Here is a 23,137-nt window from a genome sequence, read left to right on the forward strand (position 1 = left end):
AAATGATGTAATGAACATAACATCTGCACTACCACCCTTACAAAACATTCCAGGGAAGTGTAACGATACCTTTCTGCATAAATCCTTTTTGCCCGTTAGCTAGATTTGGGCTATCTGAATAGTCTTGAGCCATACTGATCTGAAACAGAGGAGGAACCTTACATAGCACAGGAGTTTTCTAGATTACGCCTGTCATGTTTTATGCAGATTTCCCATTGTCTAGCTTAAAAGTCTCTCTAGAATGTCTGATGCATGACCGTTCCTGTATATATCACATGAAAGCCCCAGATCCTTTCCAGTACGTAGCTTTCATGAAAGTACCTGACTTAACGTTTTACAGTTTCTCAGTGGTGCAAACCCTGCTCCCTCTGTTGTAGGCCTTTTCTAAAACCCCATGCAGTTAAGCTCATAAGCTTAGATCCATATTCTGTTATCTTCTTGTGACCGTTTGCCCTTGTGTACTTACTTGACTCTCTGGTCACTTAATTGTATAGATAAATAGAACCTGGAATGCCTTGAAACCTGGAGATCTTTTAAAGCTCTGTCTCATGCTGTCTAACCTCAGGCATCAAAGAAGGAGCCACTTTGGTGCCTGAATTTCAGGTATATTCGAAAAGGCCATTGTTGTGAAATTCTGAAGGGAGTCTCTGGGAATGAGTTCAGAATCCCTGGATAACTCCAGCTTCAGGAATTTCTTAAATAAGCAGTTTGTAGAGCCTCAGTGTAGCAAGTTCCCCACAGAAAGCGTTTATCTTTGTAAGCTGACTCCTAAATACATTTGCAACAAAAACAGCAATATACATAATTGCAGGGAACCCATAGAAATGATTGACTAGTTGCGTGCTGAGGTTTTACAGCTTGCTACACTGAACAAGCTCACAGAGCCTTGCATGACTCTTCTGGCACAAGCAGATAAAAGTGAGAAGTATTTACAGAGTTGCTCATGGCTCCTAGGGCTTTTTCTTAGGCTAGAGATTCTTTGATAAAAGCTATTCAAAGCACTTCTATAGTCTCTTTGAATGATATGCTTTATTAAAATCATGCCATATATTAAAGCATCACTTCCATTATTTAAAAAAGCTGGAAAAATATGTAAAAGCATATGGGCAGTGCCTTTTTAATTCATATGAGGGCAGATGACTAAAAATTTAAGGATGTGACTGAATGGCTTGACTACCTCCCCTATTTACCTTTGAAGGGTGGGAAAGAACATGCCACGCAGCTACCAAGATCTCTGATGCCAGTATCCCTGCTGAAATATTTCCATTGTAGACATCTAGTATTTGTCACTATTTTGCTGAAAGACCTTGGGGGAAATTTTCTTTCAGATGGTTTTCTTAACAGGTTTCTCAGCTTTTGCTCTGTGGTGAAATCAGTTATAAAAACTCTTAGCTGGGTTTTGCTGGGTTTAAGCATGCTGTAATGATATCTTTGTTTAGGCATTAATTGCATCAATAAATGCACATTTGGAAGAGGTAGTGAGCAACCTACACCTGAAAACTGCTGTTAATAGTTTATGGAATAAACCAAAGAGACTAGGGCATCTGTTTGATGATGCATATGGCCCTCACTGTATTACCTTAGAGCCCTCAACTGAGTACTTCTGAGGAGAAAGGACAATTAGCAAGGAGAAAGGACAGCTGGCAATACCATTCCCTTTCACACTTTATGCTATTAACTACCCATACAGTTTCAGTTTGAGTTTGCTGTGGCAATCTTATGTGATGCCGCTACGTACTGGCACAGCAGGATTACTAGTCCATCCTTCACTTAGAAAATATAGTTTCCTTATTCATCTTCCTCTGAGCTTTCTGTTCATGGATTACGCTGTCACCATCAGAAAGATGAATCTAAGAGTGGGAGCCTCAGTGGCATAGTTTCTCCCAGTTAAGTTACATCCACATACATCCATTTGGAAGAAGGGAAGAAATTCAGATAATTTAAAGCCTGAAAACAACACAGCAGCAGAATGCTCATAATAAGGAGTTTAGCCGTGCTGTGGTAAAGGAGCTGCTAAAGCAACTGAAGTCTGCAGGCTCTTCTGATTTTCTGTTATCTGTTCCGAGAAGCAGACCTTAGCATCAAATGTTTTAAAGTGCAGTGGATTGGGAATGGAACATTTTCCCTAACAGTTATCCACAAGTTTTATACTGACCTCTAAAAGAAGAGAATGTTACGTAGTCTGTCCGGCTACGGGTAAAGGTAGGTTATGCTGACAGATGATTCTGCTATAGTGAAAAATGCTCCTGAGATAGTGGCCAAAATGAGCCCTTAAAATTAAAGTTGATATTGGCCAACTGCAGTCGTTTTGTTGACAAGGGACAGGTCTCCTTTTCTTGCCTTGCTACGCAATTGTAAATCATTCCCTGAGGTACACAAAGTGTTAACAGAATATTTGGATAAGGTGATGACTGTATGCTTTAGCATGCAGTAGATACATGCATATCTATTGTTTGAATTAGAAAAATAACAATACCTAAATATGAATTTGTTTTTAAATGCATTTGATTTGCATAGTCTAATGATGTAATTTGTAACTGTTTATTTACCATTCCTATCTTGATATTTCAGAGTAAAAAAACTAGTTTGTTTATCAAAGCAGGTAGGTCTTCAATTTCCACTCAGTTCAAGACTTTCAGAAGACAAATAATTTACTTCTTTTCCAATTTACAGGCAAGCAAAGATAAATATAATTTTCCCTACCTGTCATTGCACTGATAAACTATATATATATATGTGGCCACAGATAAAAATATCACATCTGTTTTAGTGACCAGCACTATAAAGATTACCCTATTTATTTCTAACCATATGAATTTGACAGTATCCTCTTCAGATTTATACTCTATGGCACGTCAGTAATCTTTGAAAAATGCATTTCTTTGCTCTGTGAGACAGGGTTGATAAGGCAAAGTATTAGAATGGAGTTTATGTATTTGAGGGAATTTCAAGGACAACTGTTACTGAAGAAGAGACTTCTTAGTTTTCTCTGTTTGTCTGACATTATTAGGTGCATTTATGCCATGGATTAATAACATTTAAAATGATCTGCATTATGTTCTCTTTTAAAGAAATCTTATGAATATGCATATATGCATAGAAACATGCAATTGAGTTTTATAAATGGAAGAAGCCTTCCTTCCTCCTTCCTCTCCCAGCCTGGGATTTGCAGGCAATCTTTTACTCAGCAGACTCTGCTCTCTGATGCTGTTTGTTGCCGCGGGAAGCCACTGCAGTGCTGTAGGCCGCTAAGAGTGCCACACTGCCCGCAGCACACCACTTGCTCTGTATTGATGCCTAGGGATCAGAGAGCACTTTTTTCCTCTCAGGCTTTGACAGAAGGAGCAGTGCTTTGCCCACTACCACCTCTCATTCCTCTGGAAACTTCACACTTAACTGGATAGAGCATGCCAGACTTATCCTTTCCTACAGGTAGCAGCTACCTATCAGGCAAATTAAGAAATGCTTCAAAGCCAGAGACATCAGCCTTTTCATGCTCTGTCAGATATAGCAGAGAAGAAGGGGTTGAATCAAATTAGTTATTTCCTTCTGCATGGAGTATTACTCTGTCTAATTTTTTTTGTCCTGTTGCTCTGTCCTGTTAATTAAGTCTCGATGGCGATCTCCCACTGTTTTCTCCTGGAGTCTATTTCATAGTCATACAGACCTTAGACAATTTTTCCTGGTATTCACCCTAAATATTTCCTTCCTTTTCTTGGTGTGATTGCATTACTCTTAGTTATATACTTACTGATCCCCTTCAATGATTGGCAATTGATTGTTAATTTATCCCACAGAAATGTTGTGTTATCTGGATTTAGTGCTTATGTTCGGGCAGGGGGGAGCAGAAACATAGACCATCAATACTAAGCTAGAGCAAAATTTAACTCTTCCTATACAGTGCAGTGGGTCAAAGCATCATTTCACATATTCCTTGATTTATGTGGGAATGTACAAGGTGCGTACACTTCATGACAGATCTCTGCACGTAACTGGATTTCATCCCCAGCAAACTTCTAGAGGCTGGAATTGAGTCCAAGAGTCCTTAGACCACACTGCCTTCTAGTAGCATTTTAAAATATTTCTCTCCTTACTTGTAACTTTTTAGCACTCGCTGACAGTGATCAGGAGACTCCTAGGCACAGCTAAACTTAACATAGTTAAGTTTTAGTTTCTAATAAATTACAAAACTTGTTTTTTCCCAGGAGCAATAAAAATAACATAACTAAAAACTCATTCTATTTCTTGGAACTTTGTTGCTATCAGCTCGTAACTGAAATTTCAAAAAATGCATTTGCTTTCTTTCAATGCCAGTCTGCATATCACACAAAATCTGACTGATGTAAATGCAACATTGTTTATAGTTAGAGTTAATAATGGGTAGGTTGTCTTAAGTGTAAACAGGCATTCTCCAAATACAAAGCTGAAGTTAGAAGTGTTGAAGTGTTTAAGAGCCCATGAAGTGCTGTTGGAATAGATACTTGCATGTTATTGGTTTCATTTACTTCGTGAGTTATTCTTTTGTAAACCAGAAAAAGCAATAAATTACAAAACGAATTGGCTTAGATTAAACTATAATGAGAGTATTTCAGGCTATGTTCTGCATGGATGACAGTGCAGGAGGACTGTAACTAACTGCAAATGGGCTTGTAAAGGGTTGGGTTCTGGCCCTCCTTTTAAGCTTGTGCATATAAATTAACAAGTAGCCCAACACTGAGGTGACTCACTGGTTCCAGCTGCACATACGTTCTCATTGAACATGACTTACTTGCTGGCAGTCTCTTGATTATTATACCATCTTTTGACCCAGAAGATAAATCTGTCAGAAAAATAGTAGTTTCTTTCCAGGGGCTGGCCTCACGTAAGGTGATTTTATCTACCAAGATGATGGAACCTGTTCGTAACAGTGTAACAGTACTCTGGGACAGACTGCAAGAATTGATCTCAGAATCTAAATGAAGACAAACCACTAATATTTCCACTAGAGAGACACATAAAAGCTCTGTGAATTATCTAGGCACTGGCAGGCAAGGAGGAAGGGTAGGAACAAGTAGAGCTATGCGGGATTATTTGAGGTCATACTTAATAGCAACAACAAAGCTGTGATGATATGATCTATTCTTTATACCCATGAACAAAAACTAGTGTGTCTTTTCCAGTTGTGCATAGTAGCATGGTATTATTACCTAAGTATCTGATACTAGAAAGATACTAAATGCCTCTACCTTAAATTTCGTCTTTTATGAGAGAGACCTGTTAAGAGTTTGGCAGCGTTTTGATTAAATGGCTAGATGCTTTAATGCTGTCAGGTGCACAAAGAAGTGAAATCTATTTTCTATTTGGGGCCTTTATATATATATATATATGTATACACATACACATATGTACATACACACACATACACATGAATGTGTAACATACCTATAAAATAAACTATGAAACCAGCCTGCACAACTGGATGAGCTATGGAAAAATTGAAACCCAACTGATAACAATATGTTGCTCTTCAAATGGGCTTAGGATAGCCTCATTCAGGTCTTCCCTCAATTTTTTCCTGCCTAAGCTGTAAAATATTACATACTTGTTCAGACGAATAATATGGGACAACTGATTCCACTGTAAAACTCAAATGTTGCCTATCTTGAAATTAGGTTTTCTCCTTCACCTGCACATGACTTACCTTATTACTTTCCCCAGTGCTAAAGGGAATGATAAGTTCCTACTCATTTGTGTATAATGTGATTTTTAGAAAATAAGATAAAGTTTAGCAAAATCTTTGAAATGTCATAGTTGAACTTAAAAGAAACCACAGTGGAAAACGTCAAATTACATACTTTTGTGATCACTTAAGATCAGTCAGTAGAGAGTTCTATCACTCTGTTCAGTAATGGCAGAATTACGTTTGTAAGATACTAAGGCTGGGGGAGAATATGATTATAATGAAGTCAGAAAAATATTATGGTTGTCTCTGATGCGTTTGCTTGCTTCAATGGACAATAGGAAGCAACATCTACAAGAGAGATGCCCAGATCAAAATTCATTTTAAAATATTCAGATTCAAGCGCAGCCAACAGAGGCAGCGAACAGACGCAGCAGTTTGCGCAACAGAGGCAGCGAACAGACGCAGCAGTTTGCGCAGCAGTTCGCGCAGAAGGGCGCCAGAAGGCAAAGAAGGCATCTCTCCATTTTGCACAGTGGTGTGTCCTTCCCCGGGCATGGTCATGACACGCCGCAGAGCACGTTCCCCAGTGGCTGCGGGAGGTGCTGCATTGGCTGTGTCTGAGGCCTCAACCCAGACAGACCCTCAGACAGCAGATGCAGCTCTGCAGGTGTCAGGCTGCAGGGAGTGCCTGGGGCCTCTCCGCGAGGCCTGGGCTGACAGTCAGCTCTCCTGTGTGAGGTGTGCTGTGGTTGACCAATTGCGTCACCAGATAAAGGAGTTACAGGAGGAGGTTAGTAGGCTGCGTAGCATCCGAGAGGATGAGCGGGAGATTGACAGGGCGTTCTCGGAGATTGTTCAGCTCCGGGAGTCCCCTGCCCCGACTGCAGCGGAGGTGTCAGAGGGCTCAGCACCGTGTGTAAAGGTGCATCATAACGCTGTTGAAGAGGGCTGGAAGCTGGTGACCTCTCGCAGAAGGAGAAAGGCTCTTGCTCCTCCTCAAGACTTACCCTTGAAGAACAAGTTTAGCGCCCTCCAAGCCGAGGAGGAGCTGGGCATGGCTCCAAGGGAGGCAACTGGCCTGGCAGACCCTGTGCCGTGCAGGAACCCCCGGAAGAAACGGCGAGTGATTGTTGTGGGTGACTCCCTGCTGCAGGGGACAGAGGCACCTATCTGCCGACCTGATCTCTTGTCCAGAGAGGTTTGCTGCCTGCCAGGGGCTCGAATAAGAGATGTCGTGGAAAGACTGCCAAGGCTTGTCCATGCATCAGACTACTACCCTCTGCTGATCTTCCATGTGGGTGCTAATGACACGAAAGGCAAACTGGAAACCATCAAACGGGACTTCAGAGCTCTGGGAATGGTGGTGAAGGGTCTGGGAGCCCAGGTCGTTTTCTCCTCAATCTTGCCTGTGAGGGGAAAGGACAGGAGGAGGAGTAGACGAATTTTCCAAGTTAACAGCTGGCTGCGCCGCTGGTGTTGGCAACAGGGCTTTGGTTTCTATGACCATGGGACCCTGTTTGAAGATCAACAGCTGATGGGGAGAGACGGGATCCACCTTACCAAGCGGGGCACGCGCGTCTTTGCCAACAGATTGGCCAGCCTGGTAAGGAGGGCTTTAAACTAGGCAAGATGGGGGAAGGGGAGTGGTATAGTGGCAGGGGAGTCAGTAAAACACCGTTGAAGTCAGGATGCCTCCAGCGGGTGCATACAACCAGGGGAGACAGCATGCAACATGGCTATGGAGGATCCTCTTGCACCTCTTCTGGGAAGCCTGTGTGCTTGACTGGCTCTCTCAAATGCCTGTATACCAATGCACGCAGCATGGGGAATAAGCAGGAAGAGTTAGAGGTCTGTGTGCGGTCGCAGGGCCATGATCTCATTGCAGTGACAGAGACATGGTGGGATAGTTCACATGACTGGGATGCTGTCATGGATGGCTATGTGCTTTTTAGGAAAGACAGGCCAGGAAGGCGAGGTGGTGGAGTTGCTCTTTATGTGAGGGAGCAACTAGAATGTATGGAGCTCTGCCTCGGGGTGGATGAAGAGCAAGTTGAGAGCCTATGGGTAAGGATTAAAGGGCAAGATAACATGGGTGACACTGTTGTGGGGGTTTACTACAGGCCACCTGATCAGGAGGAAGTCATCGATGAGGCCTTCTACAGACAGCTGGAAGAAGCCTCACGATCACAGGCCCTGGTTCTCATGGGAGACTTCAACCACCCTGACATCTGTTGGGAAGACAGCACAGCTAGGCACAAACAGTCAAAGAGGTTCCTGCAGAGCATTGATGATAATTTCTTGACCCAGGTGGTGGAGACGCCAACGAGGAGAGGTGCAATGCTAGACCTTGTACTAACGAACAAAGAAGGTCTAGTTGGAGATGTGAAGGTTGGGGGCAGCCTTGGCTGCAGTGACCATGAGATGGTGGAGTTCAGGATCCTGCGAGGAGGGAGCAGGGCAATGAGTAGGATTGCAACGCTGGACTTCAGGAGAGCTGACTTTGGCCTCTTCGGGGACCTACTTAAGGGAATCTCCTGGGGTAGGGCCCTAGAAGGAAGAGGGGTCCAAGAGAGCTGGTTAATATTCAAGCGTCACTTCCTCCAGGCTCAGGATCAGTGCATCCCTCTGAGGAAGAAGTTCAGCAAAGCGGGCAGGAGACCTGCATGGATGAGCAAGGAACTCCTGGCCAAACTCCAGCAGAAGAAGGAAGTGTACAGAATGTGGAAAAGGGGACAGGCCACTTGGGAGGAATACAGGGACGTTGTCAGAGCGTGCAGGGATGCGACAAGGAAGGCTAAGGCCCAGTTGGAATTAAATCTGGCAAGGGATGTCAAGGACAACAAGAAGGCCTTCTTCAAATACATCAATAGCAAAAGGAAGACTAGGGAAAACGTGGGCCCGCTGCTGAAAGGGGCGGGTGCCCTGGCGACAAAGGATACAGAGAAGGCAGAGTTATTGAATGCCTTCTTTGCTTCTGTCTTCACTGCTAAGGCCAGTCCTGAGGAATTCCAGACCTTGGAGACAAGAGAGGAAGGCTGGAGAAAGGAAGACTCTCCCTTGGTTGAGGAGGATCGGGTTAGAGATCTTTTGTCCAAACTTGACATCCACAAATCCATGGGCCCCGATGGGATGCACCCACGAGTGCTGAGGGAGCTGGCGGATGTTATCGCTAGGCCTCTCTCCATCATCTTTGAAAGGTCCTGGAGATCAGGAGAGGTGCCTGAGGACTGGAAGAAAGCCAATGTCACGCCAGTCTTCAAAAAGGGCAAGAAGGAGGAGCCAGGAAACTACAGGCCTGTCAGCCTCACCTCCATCCCGGGAAAGGTGATGGAACAGCTCATCCTGGAGGTCATCACTAAGCATCTGGAGGACAAGAAGGTGATCAGGAGTAGTCAGCATGGATTCACCAAAGGGAAATCATGCTTGACCAATCTGATAGCCTTCTATGACAGAATGACTGGCTGGGTAGATGAGGGCAGAGCAGTGGATGTTGTCTTTCTGGACTTCAGCAAGGCTTTTGACACTGTCTCCCATCACATCCTCCTAGGTAAGCTCAGGAAGTGTGGGCTAGATGAGTGGACGGTGAGGTGGCTTGAGAACTGGCTGGATGGCCGAGCTCAGAGGGTTGTGGTGAATGGCACAGAGTCAAGTTGGAGGCCTGTGGCTAGTGGTGTCCCCCAGGGGTCAGTCCTGGGCCCAGTCTTGTTCAATATATTCATCAATGACCTGGAGGAAGGGACAGAGTGCACCCTCAGCAAGTTTGCTGATGATACTAAACTGGGGGGAGTGGCTGACACACCAGAAGACTGTGCTGCCATTCAGAGGGACCTGGACAGGCTGGAGAGGTGGGCGGAGAGGAACCTCATGAAGTTCAACAAAGGCAAGTGCAAGGTCCTGCACCTAGGCAGGAATAATCCCATGCACCAGTACAGGCTGGGGACTGACCTGTTGGAAAGTAGCTCTGCCGAGAAGGACCTGGGAGTGCTGGTGGACAACAAGTTAAACATGAGCCAGCAGTGTGCCCTTGTGGCCAAGAAGGCCAATGGGATCCTAGGGTGCATTAGGCAGAGTGTTGCCAGCAGGTCGAGGGAGGTGATCCTGCCCCTCTATTCAGCCCTGGTGAGGCCTCACCTGGAGTACTGTGTCCAGTTCTGGGCTCCCCAGTACAAGAGAGACATGGCACTGCTGGAGAGAGTCCAGCGGAGGGCTACCAAGATGATTAGAGGGCTGGAGCATCTCTCCTATGAAGAAAGACTGCAAGAGCTGGGCCTGTTCAGCCTGGAGAAGAGAAGATTGAGAGGGGATCTCATCAACGTGTACAAGTATCTGAAGGGGGAGTGTCAAGAGGATGAGGCCAGCCTCTTCTCCGTGGTGCCCAGCAACAGGACAAGAGGCAATGGGCAGAAACTGAACCACAGGAAGTTCCATCTGAACCTGAGAAAAAACTTCTTCACTGTGAGGGTGACAGAGCATTGGAACAGGTTGCCCAGAGGGGTGGTGGAGTCTCCTTCGCTGGAGATATTCAAAACCCGTCTGGATGTGATCCTGGGCAATATGCTCTAGGTGACCCTGCTTGAGCAGGGAGGTTGGACGAGATGATCTCCAGAGGTCCCTTCCAACCTAAACGATTCTGTGATTCTGTGTAATTGAAATAAGGCCAGATAGACAGTGCAGGCCAGTTAAATGCTTTTACATGTCATAGTTGTAGCACGCCTGTTTCCATGACACCGAATGTAATACAGTCCATCTGTGTGAACCCAGTGGAGACTTTGTAGCTTATTTTTGTTAATTAAAGCCTTTTAGAAGTTTATAGAGATGTTTTCAGGAAGGAAAAGTTGCAGCTGTAGTTTGATTGACCAGCTTCATGAGCATTTACTCATCAGAATTAAAGGTAATCAACAAAACTTCTGAGTTTATCTGTTGACAGATTATGGTTTTTTTTCTCCTAACAAGTTATAGTATGTAACTAAGTACTACTTTTATGTGAGTCTAATGTCTGCTCTGCAAAATTCAGTACATTGAATGCAGGACAGAATAGAAGAAAAGCCTCCTAATTTTCTAATAACACTTTCTTTTTTAAGGCTGAAGGACCTGAAGTAGAGTTTTAATCTTGTAACCACCTATGCCAATGCAAAGTGAATATAAAGCACTTCCACAGTGACCTACAGTTTCACACTAGAGCTGAGGTGGCATTGGTATTGTATAAAGCAGCTCCTGCTGCCTGTTGCTCTCTGTCGTCCTGAGTTATGTGGGACTGTTGCTTGTGGGACTGTTTGGCAACTCCGATCAAGGAATGATCCCAGCTAAAATTAAAATTAGCCTCAAAATGCTGGAGCAATGCAAGCAAAAGGACGACTGTGGCCAAAAGAAATGGAAGAGCCTTACTTCTTTACTGACTTTGCGTTGATGTTGAACATACAAGGGCTGAGCAGCAGGGAGTTCCCTTGTTACTGCTGATCTGCTATGGTAGCAGCTAGAAGACCTGGTTATGGACTAGGGGCAATGTCATGCTTGATATACTGCAGAGAATAGATGTGGGCCTTGTCAATGAGGAACTCTGACCTAGGTATATCTATGTAGAACCAATCTTTTCATATTTTATACTTCTAAAGTGGTTTGCTTTTCTGAATCTGCCATTCAACTGTGACAATGAATGATACATTGTTTTACTCTCCCCCCACCCAGTTCATTTAATTTTCATTCACTCATACTGATCCACTTTATAACAACGAAGGAATGTGTTTGAATCAAAAAGGAGTATCTGCTCTATGTGTATCTTTAAATCATTAACATTTGTTTTTTGACAATTTTGATGTATTTTGCTTAAAAAAAAAAAAACTTGGCTAAACAGTTAAAAGCCCTCAAGGAAGTTCTTGGCTCATTAACCAGTTTGAGTGACTTTAGCACTAGATAGTCCCATTGACATCACAATCATTATCATGGTACATGTGGGAGGGGAACAGATCCTATGATTTAGGTATTGGGAACAGAAAAACAGATAGCGGTTGGGGAAGAATTTAGCCAGTTACCTCCTCATAGCAGCTGAAAATAAGTTAAATAAGAAGTAACCTAATCCTGTGGTTCTGGTGCTTGAAATTAACATTTACATCAAGTTATCTGGATGAAATTCTTGTCAGAGTGTTTAACTTGTAAATATTTTTTTCCTACCTATACCTCAATGCAGTTGCTAGCTATGACTGAGAGATTCCAGGCAGGTTGATAATGGATGGTGATTCAGAACCCATCTCAATTTGTACTAAACATATTTTTGAACGGATCATCTAATAAAATAGGCAGATGAACCATGCTTGTGAATGCAGATATGAAGCAAAGTAAGCAAAAATAACCGTAGTGCTGTTCTAACACATCACCTGGGTCTTAAGCAAAGAGTCTGGGAGATTCAAGAGGCTTTCATTTGGAATGTGGTGCTTATGCAGTATGCTTTCCAAAGAGGTATGGATAATCCAAGTCTGTGGTGCTGCTGAGAATGGGGTGGGGGAACCTGCACCACAATCTGATCCCCTCCCTTATCTCAGCACTAATTCTTGTGCAGCCAAGCAATCAGCCAGTTCAGGAAACTGATCTGGCCCCAAACCAAAAAGTTATTAGTATTCAGCTTAATCAACTCCCCGATTAAGCTGACTGCAGGGCCCAACAGCCATGATGGTGCTAGCACAAGAGAGAGAATGCAAGCTTGCAGTTGGGGGAAAATGGTATGATCAGCATGAAATCAATTTGACCATGAAATTGTACTTCAGGTCTAATAAACTGCGTAATGAGTTGCTGTTCAAAGCTCTGGTATAAAAGGCTTTAATGTGTGTCTAAGACAAAGCTGTATTCAGAAATAATTGACAGAGAGCGGCTAGTAGGGGGATGATGTGCCTGCGTTAAGTTGTGTTTTTACCAGTCAAACTATTGGAGACGCATGGATCTTGTACCTGCGCTTCTCTGTCAGCACCAGTAAAAGATGACTGTCAATCCAACATGAGTTTGATGTTGTGTGAATGATGAGTTCATGGCTAGGCACATGTGGATAAGTGGGAGCCCCTTTCTTTAGTGAGTGCATCTGCAGTTATTTTCTATTCAAATTTCTCTGCTCTGCCTTTTGAGCATTCTCTGGGGGCCCTTCTACACTTCACTTCCAAAGCCTTCCCAGATGGCTACTCTGCAACCCAGATGTTGTTTATTTATTCATTTGTCACTTTAAAAGGAACAGTACCAATAGAAATGAATAGAACGAGACATGTTTGTTCTCCATCAAGGGAGAAAGAAAGAAGGGGACCTGTCAGAGTTTCCAGCATATGCATTTTTCAGCTTGAGACGGTCATCACAAACAGTTATTCCTCCCTTAGAAGAATCTTTCCCATTATTTTTCTACGAGAAGGCTTTTGCTTAGTGGGAAGATGGGCTTTAGAAGCCCCGTTCCCAAGAGGATGGCAGAACTAGAAGCTTTTAATAAGAACTGTTTACATATTGTACACGGGATACTTCTCTTCTTTGCTAATACTTAGGTTAATAACACACTGTGTGTGACAGCCTGTGGTGGAAATCCATGAAAATCTTTGGAATGCCTCTGTGAGGCATGACCCTGCCTCTGGTTGTCCTTCTATAGGGTTGAAATACATGTATCTTGTAGACATGCTTAGGTGGCTACGCATCACGCTCATTGTACTTAGGAAGCTGAAGAGTGTTGTCGTTTCATTTTTGGGGACCTATTTCAAAGGCACAGTTAGTAGTCCTCTACTGACAGCCCTGTCAGATCATAGCATCTCTTATTAATATTGCAGAGAATCCAGTATTTATGAGATCAGCCTTTTGCAAAAGTTCAGGTAACAGTGAGTGAAGGAACCTTGGATGCAAAAGTTTAAGCATCAATAGCCTTCCCTCTTGGGCATTCAAGACCATTCAATTTTCTAAGGCTTTCAAGACCTTTTCTGCCACGCTGCTGTGCTGAATAATGGGTCTTTCAGAGATTGCATAGTTCTTTCAAAGAGATTGAGGAGGACTTGGACTGTAATCAGTCTCTTCAGTGATATTACTACAAAGATTGTATCTCTTGTCCATTCATTTGTTTGAAGGTGCTTTTATAGCAGATATAACTATAGAATATTTGTCTTCCAAGACTGAATATAATAGAAGACCGCACACTTCACCTGCAACTCTGTTCTCTATTTCTCTTTCTCTGAATGAGACATAGGTGTTCAAGCTGAGATCATGGTCTACAAGATTTTGGTCTGTTGATGCTGTTGCTCAGTTTCTATAGACTGGAAGTAGGTCTTTTGCTATCTGAATGAACACGTGTCAAAGAAACATTCAGGTCTTCCATTCAGCTGGCTCCTGCACAATCTATCTATAACAGCTAGACTTTTGGTTTCCCTTGCAGATGTAAAGAGGGGAGAGTTGATGTGTTTGTAGCCTCCATACCACTGATCACAGCAGCAGCTGAAGTAAATCTCCATCTCACGTTTAGCAGCGCTCAGAGCCTGAAGATAAATTTTAAATGAGCTTGCAGAAGCTTTTCTTTCATTGGAAATTGTTCATGTGCTTTTTTTGAAGCATCTTCTAGGAAAGCTCATGAGTAATTTCAGGCTTTGGCATGATAGAACTCATCAACTTCCACCCAAGTTAAATGTTAATTTACATACTAATGTCAATTTTCTCTTACCTCTATATCCCCAGTGAGATTTTTTAGAAAATAAATGCTTAAAGTAATTTTTAATGCAACCAAGTCACTGGACCTGGATGTATTTCTCCAATAGGAGCTATTATATAGGACATTACAAACTGTGGGCTTGTTCTCTAGCTACCTTTGAGGAGGAAGTGGTTCTTGAAGGAATTCTAGTAAAAGTAAACATTTTTAAATATAGTAAAATACAATAAGTATTGCATTTGTAATACAGTACAATAAACATTAAATATATGAAAATTCTGGAGAACACTGAACTACTTTTTTCAACTTTAGATCATCAGAACAAATCCAGCTGTAACTGGTAATTAAAAAGATTAATGGCAATGGTATAGGAGGCAATGAGTAACAATGAAAAGCAAGTAAGAGATTGTATTTCTCCTTTTGCAGTACATGCACATAGTAGGTAAATCCAGAAGATAAAAAATAGGAAATCTTTTTACATCTAATTAACAAGCATGCCAAAGTTGCTCCCAAAGGATGTAGTTAACAAGTTGGTTCACATTAATTTAAACGTCCAAGTCCTTGGGGTGGAGATTCTTTGTTTTAAGGGGAAATTTAATTTCTGGAGATTTTTGGCATTAGCCAAAGAGGGAATTATGAGAAAGATTTCTTTAGAAACCATTTTCCATAACTTCTATTATTTTTTAACAAGTTTCTTGCATTTTTTTTTAAAGCAGCTTATGATGTTGCTGCTTAAGGCGGGATTTTTCTAGGAAGATCTTGCTCCTTTTATTCTGCTTTTTAGAAATGAATTCCCTCAAGCCATGTTGTTGGTTTGTATTTCTTTTGAAAAGAATCATTTTGCTGTATTTCACTGGTTCGTGCAAAATTCAAAGCAACGGGTTGCCAGAATCAGGAGAAATATACATGCAGCACATCTGAGCCAGAGGAGATTTAGTACTCAGGCAAACAGGAAGCACCAGAAGGTGCAGACACGCTTTTCAATGAAAATTTTAAAAAATAAAAATATTTGTTTAGAAATAATACTAGAATCACTATGGATGGGTATATTTCTGCTCCCATGGAAATAACAAGGGACTTATCGTGATTAAGAAATGTAAGTTAGGAAAATTTTGATCTCAGAAACCTTCCTCTCAAACATACAGGGTGGGATTTGTTGTTGCATATTATTACTGTCCTTCAACAGGGCCCAAGAGGTGCTAATATTTGCAGATTAGTGGGTGCTCCAAAACAGGTAAATTAATAAGTTCAGCCAAGTAATATTTGTATTGCTGCCACTTTTGGGCGCTAGTTGCTAATCTTTGTACGTATGCCAAGAACTAAGAGAAAGCTTTCTTGGGCATGAAGTAGGTCCTTACAGGTAGGGTGAGAGAGGAGGTAAAGTAGCATGACTAAACTTTTCCATTTCTGCTGTTAATAGCTTGTGGTCTCGGTCCAGCACCCTGTGATCCAATTTCTAGGTTATGGTGTGTGTATGATATATATTTTTGTCACCTTAAAATACTTACTAACTGGCTGAAGAACTTCATGGTGATTGGAAAGTAATCTTTTGTAGCAATGAACTGTCTGGAGGTTAGAAAGCTAAGTGTGGTAGAAGCTGCAGATGAAATAGATGCATATGCAGATTAGCACATTTATATTACATACTGACAGTGCCAGCCAACTTGTCTGTCCTGTGCGGAAAGAAATAACCTTGAATTCAAGTCATTTGTAGATGACATGACAAGTCTCATTCTGCATGTATCTCTAGGCATCATGCAAGATTTCAAAACAAGTGAACACGCAGACTCATTTTCTGCACACCAAATTTGCAAGTGTTTGGAATAGTTTTTTTGTGATCTTAGTGTTGGGTTTACTGTAGGTACATTTAAAAACCTTAATTTTACTGTAGATCTGTGTGAGTGCTCTGGTGTGTAAATACTGTTTGATGACAATGTTCTGCAAATTAAAAGTACATATAAGAAAGTCATGATAAGAGCGTCAGATGAAATATGATGAAAAAAGTCTGAACAATTAGAAATATGGAAATCACTTTATATTCAGATATATCTGCAAAATTGTTGCTAGTCCTATCAAACAGTGGTGGGTGATAAGTTGAGATGCATCTCAGTAACGCCAGGCATGAGAACTTCCTTGGTCCTAGAAGACCATTCCAGGCAGATTTCCAGAACAGAAAAGGTTTGGCCAATCTCCAAATTAATTCCCGGCCCCCCCCCCCCCCCCATGCTTATTGCATATAATGTCGGAAAAAAGTTTAACAAATCTCATTTCCCCTTTCCAGTTGTTCCAGTTGATGAAGATTAACTAAACGCATACACAGGAGAGAAGTCCACAGCCCCTCACATATCTGAATCCATTATTTCTATTGCAGACTTAGGTTAAATTTTAGTCTGCTGAGCAGTGAATTTTTATGGTAGAGTGCAGAGAAGTTATTCAAATCAGGTGTTTCTGTAATTGCAGTGCTCTGGAGACAATTCTGAGGGCTGAATATAACCCAAATCCACCCTTTCAGCTGAATGATGCAGTGGTTTAGTGTTAGAACACAAGGCAATAAAATAAATTGCATTGAAAAACAAGGCAGGCTAGTTGGATTTAAACTGCTGAGTTTTGATTGCAATTTCTGTCTTTATCTGTTGTTTGCTTTTGGTTTGGTCTGGAGGAGATGAACCTGGCCATTAAGATTCAGAAGAAACTAGCTTGTAATGGCTAAAAGTCAGCACATCTACAGTCTGTCTTCTACTCTGTCTGCTGGCCTACAGTGTTCTTCAGCAAATGATACAGTGATACCCAGTTGGACGGTTATTTGCCTCCTCTCTCTGTGTAGGAAGAAAGGAGTGGAAGACATGGCAAACTGAAAAATCAAGTGTTACTTCATACATTTTGAAATGTCAGGTAGCACTTAGCTTTAACTACATTTTAATGCATTGTCACAAATTACATACACATAAGCTGTCTATTTTCCTCTACAACATAAGGCATGCATTTTATGCATATTTTAAATCAACTTGAAACTGCACGTGTTATCTGTCAGTGTGTATCAGTTAAAAAAAAACATACTGTACATGACCTGCAGTGTTGTTATGCAGACAATGCCTTGGTCTTTTTAATACAGTATTTATGAATACTCTACATGAAAATATCATGGTGGGTTTTTTTACTTGACAGCCACATCTGGGTCTTTCTGAAAGAATATTAAATCTCTGACTTTTGCCACCTGTTTTATACAGTCAGCCTGTGTTTATCATTTCCAAGTCATATTTGAAAGGGCAGAAAAATAACAAGAAAGCAATCCATGTAGATGAGTCCCTAGAAGGCAAGAAAAGATCACGAAGCCTTTTAAAGTTTGTCAAATTGAATCCCAGATCTTACAGGTTAGCCACAAAGATAAGTCACCGGGCTTGAAAATAAACAAGAATCAACTCAGGTTCAGCTTAGCTGCTGCTGCTGCTAATGTAGTTTTGGTTTATCTTTGAAAGCAGTCTTGAATATCTTTTAATTAGTTAAGTGATATAGTTTATTTTGAATTTGGATTACTGTGACTTTTTTCCTCCCCTTTTCTGAAAGATTTAATAAAGTTGCTTTAATAAACTCTACAGGACTAAAACTAAATCACTGTTAAAGAGGGGAGAAAGAGCTGATTTTCTGCTGTGAATGAGATCCAGTTCTACAGAGGATTTTATCCCTTTTTCAGATCCAGGGCAAAACTGATGCTGACTTTGCTCTATTCTATAGTTGGCACTTGCATATGGTGTGAACTGGCCGTTTCCACTTGATTTCAGTGTGCTGGAGTAAACGGCATTCTGAGAAAATAAAAGCATGGATTTTTACATGTCTGCTTCTTACTTTGACTAAAAATTTCTCAAAATATTGATAACATGATGGAATCTGGCACATGAGCTCTATCTCTTAATATGCTGAGGTCTTCAGACAGAAGATTTGTTAGTTAAACTGCATGTGTGATCAAATATAGAAGATAATACTGAAATACTGAATAGGACTTTAACATCCAGAAAGGAAGATACACTGGACAGTCTATAAAGTCTGCTAAAAAGTTGGTTATAGATTGTTTTCTATTTCTAACTGAACAACACTAAGATATTATAGGGGCTGTTCTAGGATAATGGCTACATCCTGCTTTACAGAGTATTTTTGTCACAATAATAAATAAGAACATTTACTGTAAGGAAAATAGAGTACTATCTATTTACTCTGAGGAAAAATGGGCAGCCCTTGTTTCCCATATAAATGAATGTTCTCATTATTTTGAACATCTTTTCTTACAGTCCTTAATGAAGGGAAGAATATGATTTTAATCACAATATACTTACTAATAACTCCCAAATTCCACTGTAGTTCTGCTCTTCTATTTTACTGTTACACTAGATTTTATGTAGTTCACCGTGGATATTCCCATTTGATTTTAAGCAGTTTCTCATGTGTAACCTGCTAAGAATGAATTGAAACTAATATATGTAGCTCTCACCTCATTAACTTGAATGATTTTAAGTAAAAATGTCTGATTTCTGTAAAATGAACATTTTAAGTTTATCTGTCATCTCTTAGTTTAGCCAGCCCTGTGCTCGTTTTTGAGTATTAGTATGTGAGTATGAGAAATGTGGAAAATATACAGTCTATATAAGGAGCTTTGTCCTTGAACCAATACCGCAGATAATCCTGCCTGGGAATCAGGGCGAGCTACATGATCAATGACAGGTTTGCAGTGAAGTTTCTGGATCTAAAATAACACACACTTCTAAAATAGTAAAGTATACTTTAACACTTAGTGTTTAAGGATTGAACATCTTTGTCATACTAACTTTGATAAGCTTTCCTTGTTTACAGGCTGAAGTAATTCTGTTATCTGTGAGAGTCCTTGCACTTCTTTCATGAATCATCTGCATTATATTGCTCATGAAGAGGACAGAAGCTTTTATGTTTATAAATCAAGTTCTTTCACTGAAACTCCTGAAACTCCATGAATTTCAGAAGATTTTTCCTGTAAAATGAGCTGTTAGGAATTTCCTAGTTTGAAGTATTAAAACAGCCTCAGAAATGAAACCGGCAAGGCTGTTTTTGCTTCATTTGGTTGATGTTTCAAGCGGTTTAGAGGTTTAGAAGCTTTTCCTTCTGCCTTGAGTTCTAAAGATGTAAACAAACAAACAAAATCCAAACATGCAGTGTGATGAGGGGAACTTGGGTGCAGAGGATACCACGTTATGGCTGAGATACTGAGGTAGTATGCACTCCTTATAAGAACTTAAACAGTCTAAGAGTCTCAGTGTAGGCTTTGTTCCAGCTTGTTGAAAGATCTTACTTTTGCTAAGAGAGGCTCCTGGTTAAATTTACTCCCACTGACTGTCTGCACAGTGGCATTTGAATTCTGTACTTGCTACAAAGATGCATCATGTGTCTATTTTCTTTGTTTTCACCTCTCTCCCTGAATTCATGACAAATGGCTTAAAAAATACCGAGCATAATCCCTTTCCCATGCAGCTTTTCTTTTGCTGTTCAGCAGTTAATTGAGACCTGGAGCATCTAAGGGCACAATGAATTTAACATGGTGAGTTGAAGGCCACTGCAAACGGAAGAGCCACTGCTTCTCTCCATTAACTGTCTAGGGAATATAGATCCTGTTATAGGTGCCTAAGTGGGGTACCTACAAGTGGATTGTATGAAAACACCTATCTTCCCCAGTTAAAGTTTCTGACCTTTGTGCATCAGATTTTGCAGTCCCTGCACGGATCATCTCTGCTTTTCTAAGAGACAGACAGTAAACTTTTTTTAGTGGGAAGCTAAAAGTTCAGTTGAGTGCTGAGTTGAATGCCTCAGCGGGGATGCTCATTCTCCTCCAGAATACTCACAAAAGATACCATGAACAGGACGGTCTTGCACTCAGGCAATACCCTTGAACTGCTGAGCCTAGGATGCTGGCTTTGCCTCCTGCTTCCTGCTACTAAGAGAGGTCCCTGATACCCTTGTTCGGTTCCCCAAATGTAATGGGGAGGTTGATGCTATCTCAATGAAGGTTAACTGATTTTAGTAGAAATGTTCAGATTCTAGGGAAACGGGACCTATTAGAAAACAATGTTAGCCTTTAATGCTAGGGTGAAACCTGTATTTAAGAACCAACTGCAACTGCAGAATATCCAGAAAGCACAAATGAGAGAAAAATCTTATAGCAGTCCCAGCAATCTGTGGGACAGAGCAGGACTGTATGCTCTAACAGGCTACTACATAGGCCAACTTCTGTAACCAGTACCTGTCAGATATCCAGAATCAATAAAGGAAGGCAAATACAATGAGGCTGAGGCATTCAACAAACAAAATTTATATCACAAAGCTTAGAAGCTGAAGGCCTAGCACAGTGCAAATTGTACACTGCCTTTTGCTTGTCTGGCTTTCAGGAAAGGAAGAGTAGAATAGTAGGCAGAGTGTGGGGGAATATATAAAGGAGAGCAGATGAGAAGACAGGGGATGTAGTTATTATAAAAAACAGAATAAAATAAAAGCAGGAATGAAGACCATAAGATATCAAAATACTTGGGGTGACAGCTGTATCTCAAAGGAAATGTTACAGTGAAAGCAATATGCATCTTTCTTCTACTCTAAATCCAGTTACAATTTTTTTTTCTCCCACTGATCCTTTTGTGATAAAGAAATAGTTCATCTGTCCTGGCTGGTTCCAGAACAATGATTGTAGCACTACTTCCAGCAAAATATTTAAAAATGTGCTTAATTTGAAATGCAGCTGACTGTAATGAGGTTACTCATATGCTTAATATTAAGTATGCACTTAGGTGCTCTGCTAAATTAGGCCTAAGATTTGCATCTTCAGTGTTTCCGTATCCTAATAAGAACCTCAGTCTTCCACATAACACACTGAGTTTGTGTATTATATGAAATGCTGCTGCAGGGAGTTGACAGGCTGAATTTCATTGTAAATAAGGAGGATTAATTCAGACTCTACTGATATTGTTGAAAAAACTCCTACTGATTTCCATAGTTCCTGAATGTAGAAGAAATGATTTAGACAACTGTTCCCTAGGATGAGAAGTAGGAGGTTCTTACAAGCTACAAAACAACAGATGTCTTTGTTCTATGTCAATTATTTCATTTGTGATTATTCTGCAGTGTGACTCTGCCTCTGATGAGTTAAATGATAGCAGCTGGGGAAGCCTTGGAAAGTCTTCACTGCATTAACTTTATGTGACGTTGAAACACCTGAACTGAGCCTGTCTTCTACGATGCATTGGGTAAGATGTAAACATAATATGAAACACAAGAACTTCAGTGAAACTCCCACTTTAAAATGCAAATATATACTGACGTGTTTATAGGTCATTATATATATATTACTACTTATAGGTATTTTTTTTACTTTCTTTTTTCTGTGCAGTACAGTGTTGCGCTGGCCAGAGGGTTACTTTAGTTCTGTATTGACTTTCAGCAAAACCTTGCAAGGAAATTCGGTTAATTTTTTTGAATAGAATTGTAATAACAACATGGGCAAATATAAACTACACTTAATCATGCATCGCTGGTATAAGTCGTCAACACCTCTGAAGTTAATACAAGGATACACCTAGCACAGTGTTTGTAATGTAAATTAGAATCTAGGATATAGTTTGGCAAAGGTTCTTATAGATGTTTTATAAAGCTGCATAACAAACACTATCAAAATATAAACATATTTACTTTTGTTTCTTTCAATTTTCTGTTGGCTGTTCAGCCCACAGGGAGCACTGCACAGCAGAGTATCTGCAAGCACTTACGAAGTGATCCATGGAAGAGTATAGGCCATTTCTGAGTTCATATACTACCTAAATATATTTAGTAAAATACTGGGTTTTGTGTGTGTGTGCTTGTGTGCTTAGAGGTTGAGAACTAGAGTTCTGCCTGGACTCAGGATTAGTTAAAAGAAGAGCAAGCTCTTTCACCTAGAGATTTTAAAGCCCTTTACAAATTAAGTAAAGCTCCCATCTTATATGCAGGAAAAGTGCAGCAAAGAGAGGTTTAATAATTGCTATTGAATGACCATGGCCATGAATCAAGAAGAGAGTAGAGGTGTCCTGAGGCCCAGTGTTCTGCTTTGTCTGTGAGGTCATGCTGTTTTTCTACAGAAAATGCCTGGTAAGAGCCTCTAATTTATTTCTCTTTATTTTTCTCTTCAGTTCTGTTTTCACAGGCACTGGTGCCTTGACTGGGGATCTGAACTTGTGTTATACATTGAAGTTGGATAGTAATTCAGAAATCAGTTCACTTCCCTTAGCAATTAAGATGGCATTGGGAACAACATAAAATGCAACAACCATGGAAAAGAAAGTGTTCTTTTTTATGTGAAAAAAAACCCCCACAAACTAAAATGCTTTTGTAATTGATTTGAGAATCGGTCTGTTTTCTGAATTGGGCATCATCTTATCTCTAGAGAAGGGCTTACAATGATGGTGCCTTCTCTGCCTCACTCTCTTCTCCTTTCCCCGCTTCTTGTTATTATGAAATTCATAGTATCTCCTGTTTATCCATATCTAGTTCTTGAGACTGAGGCTTGTATTTGCTCTTTTGTCTGTAAAACACCCAGCTTCTGATTAATTCAAGGAATGTGACCCACTGAATGTAGGTAACTCAGCTGGCAAGGCTGTAAAGCCTGCAGCGAGAAGACAAGGCTTTTGGCAAGTAGTTATTTGTTTGAGGCATTTGGACTTCTTATTGGCTCCGTTAAGAATAAGAATATGGTTGATCTGTTTGCTGCAGAGTGGCATGGGAAAGTGCCCTTATAAAGAATTTAAGTGAAGAATAGGGTAGTAACTGCGTCTTATTGGGCTGAT

The 23,137-nt window shown here is 40.9% G+C and overlaps 1 protein-coding gene across 7 annotated transcripts in view; it reads left to right on the forward strand.

Annotated features, from left to right (window-relative positions):
- LOC138061431 (uncharacterized) overlaps nt 1-23,137 on the forward strand; it is a 345,010-nt gene that overhangs the window by 52,617 nt on the left and 269,256 nt on the right. For 4 of the 7 annotated variants that reach the window (XR_011135176.1, XR_011135180.1, XR_011135181.1 and 1 more), the window contains exons 3-4: nt 21,444-21,565; nt 22,304-22,442. The gene's annotated coding sequence lies outside the window, so the exon portion shown is untranslated. The remainder of the gene's footprint in view (nt 1-21,443; nt 21,566-22,303; nt 22,443-23,137) is intronic. The other 3 variants (XR_011135177.1, XR_011135178.1, XR_011135182.1) reach the window with 1 other exon arrangement.

Source organism: Struthio camelus, chromosome 17, assembly GCF_040807025.1.
Source record: "Struthio camelus isolate bStrCam1 chromosome 17, bStrCam1.hap1, whole genome shotgun sequence".
Lineage (NCBI taxonomy): Eukaryota > Metazoa > Chordata > Aves > Struthioniformes > Struthionidae > Struthio > Struthio camelus.